We start from the raw sequence: 6,175 nt of genomic DNA on the forward strand, positions 1-6,175 counted from the left end.
CCTACACCACAGCTCACAGCAACTCCAGATCCTTAACCCACTGAGCAAGGCCAGGGATCAAACCCACATCTTCATGGATGCTAGTCGGATTCATTACTATTGAGCCACATGGGAACTCCTAGCTTATTTCATATCATGTAATATCTTCAAGGTTCATCCATGTAACATGTGTGAGAATTTCCTTCCTTTTTGGCTGCATAATATTCCACTGTATGTATACACTACTTTTGTTTATCTATTCATCCCTCAATATACACTTGGATGGCTTCCACCTTTGGCTGTTGTGAATATTGCTGCTATAAACATTGGTGTTAAAATCCCTGCTTTCAGATCTTTTGGGTATATAACCAAAAATGGAATTATGGGTACATAGGGTAATTCTGTGTTTAAATTTTTTAGGAACTTGGAATTCCTGTCATGGCTTAGGGGTAATGAAGCTGACTAGTATCCATGAGGACACAGTTTAATCCCTGGCCTCACTCAGTGGGTTAAGGACCCTGTGTTCCCATAAGCTGTAGTGTAGGTCACAGATGAAGCTGGGATCTGGTGTTGCTGTGGCTTTGGCATAGCCAAAAGGTGCAGGTCCGATTCGACCCTTAGCCTGAGAACTTCCATACTCTGTGAATGCAGCCCTAGAAAGACAAATAAGTAAATAAATAAATGAATTTTTGAGGAACTGCATTTTGTTTTCCACAGCAGCTGCATTATTCTACATTCCAATTTTTAGGGCCACTGGTGTGGCATATGGAAATTCCTAGGCTGGGGGAATCGGAGCTACCCCTGCCAGCCTACACCACAGCCACAGCAACACAGGATCTGAGCCACATCTGCAACCTACACCACTGCTCACAGCAACACTGGATCCTTGACCTACTGAGTGAGGCCAGGGATCGAACCCACATCCTCATGGATGCTGGTCAGATTCATTTCCGATGTGCCGCAATGGGAAATCCCCAACTGTTGAGCATTTTTTCATATGCTTGTGGGCCATCTACATATCTTCTTTGGAGAAATGTCTCTTCAAGTCTTTTACCTATAAAGAGTTTGTTGGGGTTTTTTTTTCTTTTTTCTTTTTTGCCTTTTCTAGTGCCGCTCCCACGGCATACGGAGGTTCCCAGCCTAGGGGTCCAATCAGAGCTGTAGCCACCAGCCTACGCCACCAGCCACAGCAGCATCTGAGCCACGTCTGCAACCTAAACCACAGCTCACGGCAACACCGGATCCTTAACCCACTGAACAAGGCCAGGGATCGAACCCGCAACCTCATGGTTCCTAGTTGGATTCGTTAACCACTGAGCCACGACGGGAACTCCCTAATTTGTTGGTTTTTTATTGGTGAGTTGTAGGAGTTTTTCCTATATTCTGAAGAAGATCACTTATCAGATTTGTGATTTGCAGATAACTTCTCCCAGTCAATGGATTGCCTTTGATAGCGTCTTTTAATGCCCCATCCATTTATTTATTTATTTATTTATTTATTTATTTATTTATTTATTGCTTTTTAGGGCCGCACTTATGGCATATGGAGGTTCCCAGGCTAGGGGTCTAATCGGAGCTACAGCTGCTGGCCTATAGCCACAGCCACAGCAACATCAGATCCAAGCCGCGTCTGCGACCTACACCACACTTAGGGCAACACCGGATTCCTAACCCGCTGAGCGAGGTCAAGGATCGATCCTGCAACCTTATGGTTCCTAGTCAAATTCGTTTCCGCTGCGCCATGACGGGAATGCCCATCCTTTCTTTTAAGGAACTTATTCATTACTTCCTTCCAAAAGCCAAAATCCCCTGACTCTTGCGTGTAGCAATTCTTAAAACACTCTCTGAATGTATTTTTGAATGACACAGGAAGTGAAATAAAAAGAAAGCCAGACTAATCACACTCTGCTCCTCTTTTTAAAAAACAAAATTTGACTGAGTAAATTATAAAGATCTTACTGGCTCTTTTCAATAATTCATGGATCAAGCAGCATCCCATCTAACAGAGAAAGGAGCTCTGAGGAGTTGTACAAAATAGAAGATTTTTATGGGCAGAAGGGAGCAGGGACAAGGAAGTTTTACTAGCAAAAAGCAGATTGGTTATGGCAAGGCCACCTCCTATAGGGGCCAGAGAAGGCAGGGGGTTATCAGGCAGATTACCTCACTAGTATTATTTAGTTAGTTAGTTATTGCTTTTAGAACCTCACCTGCAGCATATGGAGGTTCCCAGGCTAGGGGCTGAATCAGAGCTACAGCTGCTGGGCTGCACACAGCCAGCCACACCAATGCAAGATATGAGCCTAATCTGTGACCTACACCACAGCTCACAGCAACGCCAGATCCTTAACCCACTGAGTGAGGCCAGGGATCAAACTGCAACCGAATGATCACTAGTTGGATTGGTTTCCGCTGGGCCACAACGGGAACCTCCTACCTCACTAGTATTGAGAAATTAGGTAATTTCAGATTTACTGGTTTAAGAGTCCATTCCTGGGAGAGGCTAATACTGTAATTAAGTTAAGTGTTAAGTCTTGGTTTGATGCCTTGGGGTTTAGCATAATTGACTCCATTTTGGACCTGTTGTCTTGTTTTTAACCCTCTTTAACGGTGTCACAATTCTAAGGGAAAATTCATATGAATATGCCACATGAACTTCATGAAAAAGGGGCTGGGGAGATGGGGGGAGATGGAGAGAGTGGAAAAGAAGGCCTTTTGTGTACATTGTAAATGAATTTTCCAAGAATACATTCAAAGCCAAAGATATTTATTGAACATAATAGACATATTATGTGGGATGAGAAATAGTATGAGAATGGTGATGAAGGAAAATAACGTGCAATCAAATGGAAAAATGGTCGAGAGAAGAATTTTGTATAATGAAGGTAAAAGGAGTTCCCATTGTGGCTCAGTGGGTTAAGGATCCAATGTTGTCTCTGTGATGATGCAAGTTCGATCCCTAAGGATCCAACATAGCCACAAGCTGAGGTATAAGTTGCAGATGTGGTGGCTGAAACTCTGATCGACCCTAGCCTGGGAGCTTCCTATGTTGCAGGTCCAGCCATAAAACGAAAAAATAAAATAAAACAGAGGTTAAAAAAGGCTCTGCGGGAATTCCTCCGTGGCCTAGCGGTTAAGGTTCTGGAGTGGCTACTGTTGTGGTGCAGGTTCGGTCCCTGGCCCAGGGAGTTATTGTTATGTGACTGTGGATAATCATTTCTTTCCTTGATATTTGTTTTCCTTATCTGAAAGATGGAAGAATGTAGGGCTTCACGTTCTCTGTCATGAAGAAGGTCTGCAGAGGAAGTCAGTGTGACAGGATGGAAAGTGCATGGCCTTCAGACACGACCGAGCCCATCACTGTGTGGCCTTGGGGGAGCACTTCACTCTCTCAGCTTGTTTGTTTTCTGTTTTTCGTTTTTTCCTTTTTTTTTTTTCTTTTCTTTGTCTTTTTGTCTTTTTAAGGCCGCACCCGCAGCATATAGACGTTCCCAGGCTAGGGGTCTAATCAGAGCTATAGCTGCCGGCCAGCGCCAGAGCCACAGCAACATGGGATCCAAGCCATGTCTGTGACCTACACCACATCTCACAGCAACACCAGATCCTTGACCCACTGAGTGAGGCCAGGGATCAAACCCGCAACCTCATGGTTCCTAGTCAGATTCCTTAACCACCGCGTCACGAGGGAACTCCACTCAACTTGTTTTTAATGAAGTGGTCAGGCCTCACTGAGAAGGGACTACTTAAGAAAAGTCTTCTTTTTCTTTTTCTTTTTCTTTTTTTCTTTTGCGGAACCAGAGGATGCAGAAGTTCAAGGGATCTTGGGCCAGGGATCCAATCCAAGCCACAGCAGTGACAGCACCAAATCCTTAACCGCTAGGCCACCAGAGAACTCCCTGAGCAAGGTCTTAAAAGAGATGAGGGCATGAGTCATATGGATATTGGGGCCAGGGGGGAACAACCCAGGCAGAGGAAAGAGTCAGCTCTATCTATAGGTAATGACGTGAGGTCCCCTCCACTCAGCGACTGTTAACTATCCACTCCCCCCTTTCCTTCCTCTGGCAGAAATGTCAGGATCCAGGTGACCACTTAATATACCTTCTAGCTTCAGCGACAATGACAGTCTGGCTTCAGAAGTTCAGAAGTTCTTTGTTCACATACACCTGCCACCTGCAGGAGTGCCTTCCCTAACTCATCATAGGAGCCTCAGCCTTGGAAAATCATTGCTGCTGGGGCTTTGGCCCACATGGGGAGCACAGGAGCCCTCAGAGAGCAAGATGGGGCTCTCACTAACTGGTATGCCTCTCAAGGAACCCCTACCCCAGCACACATCAAAGCTAGGATGGTGCCTAGGGTGCAGTTACATGGGGAGAGGAGAGAAAGGAAGGGACCCATTTTTACTAAGGCAAATCTGGGTTTGAATGTTATTCTGCCACTAACTAGCTCACGTACCCTTAGAAATCACTGAAGCCCTCTGAACCTCGATTTTCCCATCTGTAAAATGAGCATGAAAATATCAATTCTGCACAGTGGCTGTGAGAGCTCAATGAGATAAGATTCATGAAAGTGGCAGCAAACATCTGGGGCTTACCAAAAAGTAGGCCCCTTTCCCTCTGTACCAAGAATGTGGGAGGCATTCACATTCTTAGTTCAGGTCCTAATTATTTTATTCACTTTGATGGGGATTGAATCTCCTTTCAAGGAGGTTATGAGGTTATAGTGAGACAGTAGATAAAAATTGTGCTTAGTATAGTTGCTGAACCTAGGTGTTTGGCTACCTGGATGGATGGGGGAGGGAGGGAAGGAGGGATGGATGATTGGGTAGACGGGAAGATGATTGCTGCTAGGATATCAGGGGAAACATGATTTGTATTACAGAAATACCAAGTCTGCCCAAAAATCGAATCTTTCAACAAGAGGGTTTTATTGCATCTGTTTGTGGCCTTGAGTCTCAAGCCCAGATATAAGATAAATGAGCAAAAACAGGCACAAACGTGCCCAGTTCTAGTCAACCACGGCCTATACATTCTACTCTTGTGTTTATGACTCACCTTGATGAGGTAAGGGGCCAGGTCCTCCCTGAGCCAATGTCCTCTAAGTGGGATCACTGGTAGTTCCCTGGGTCAAGGCTGAGATCAGGAAGAAATGCAGGGGGAGGACTTCTTGATATGCAAGACGGCTTGAAAATCCTGACTGGTGATGCTTCATAGAAAGAATTACAGCGCAACCTTTCCCATAATCCTGTCCCCATTGCAAGAAGGGAGAAACACAGGTGAACAGCCAGCTCTGTACTCACTGCAGCTCTGCACTATGTAATTTCTGCAATCACAGAGCCCCTCTGAGTCTCGTGTTTCTCATAGCAAGATGAAGGGATTGGATCCTCCCAGCTCCAGAATGTTCTGATCCTCTAAAAATCCCTAACATCTTCCTTTAAAATATTACATGGAACTTTGGAAGAATACACCTTAAAGTCTTTCTGCATCCGTCCCTAAAGAGTCTCCTTAAACTCCTTCAAGTAAGTGCATATATATGTCAATGAGTCTGTTTATGCACATTACCTTGGGGGAACAGCAAGCTTTGAGACACACACAGCTCAATTCTAGGCCTTGCGTGGATACATTGATAAATTGATAATTACGATTCAATTCCTTCAACTACACTTCAAAAAAAAAAAATTCAGTTCCTATCCCCAGGAAAGACAGATATTGAAATGGATAAACTTCGGTAACCATAGCAATTATGCTATAAAAAAGTTGCACCTTCCCAGACCTAAAATGATGTTAGGAGACAGCCAATTACCCTGTTTGGAGGAATCCAGGAAGGCTGCCTGGAGGAGGTATACTAGGCTAAGTCAAAAAGAAGAGGAAGCATCCAAGAAAGTCACAGCCAGGCAGATGTCACAGGGGGAGTAAAGCTGGTTGTGTTCATAGTGGTACAGAGACCCAAAGGTCCCTAGCATGGGCTACAACCTAAAATACTTCTCCCACCCATCTGGGCCCTGGGTGGGAGTGAGACCCTGGCCTGTATGTTGGGGCAACCTTCTGGGAGAAGCAAGGGGGCCATCACAAGTCACTATCTCAGAACTGTCTTTTTATTGAGCACTTACTGAATGCAGACTCTGTGTGCTTTATCTCCATCACAGCCATGTTCCCTGAAGTGTGCTGTGCAAGTCTATAGGACACGTGAGGTGACAGTAGCC

This window comes from Phacochoerus africanus, chromosome 8 (assembly GCF_016906955.1).
Source record: "Phacochoerus africanus isolate WHEZ1 chromosome 8, ROS_Pafr_v1, whole genome shotgun sequence".
NCBI lineage: Eukaryota > Metazoa > Chordata > Mammalia > Artiodactyla > Suidae > Phacochoerus > Phacochoerus africanus.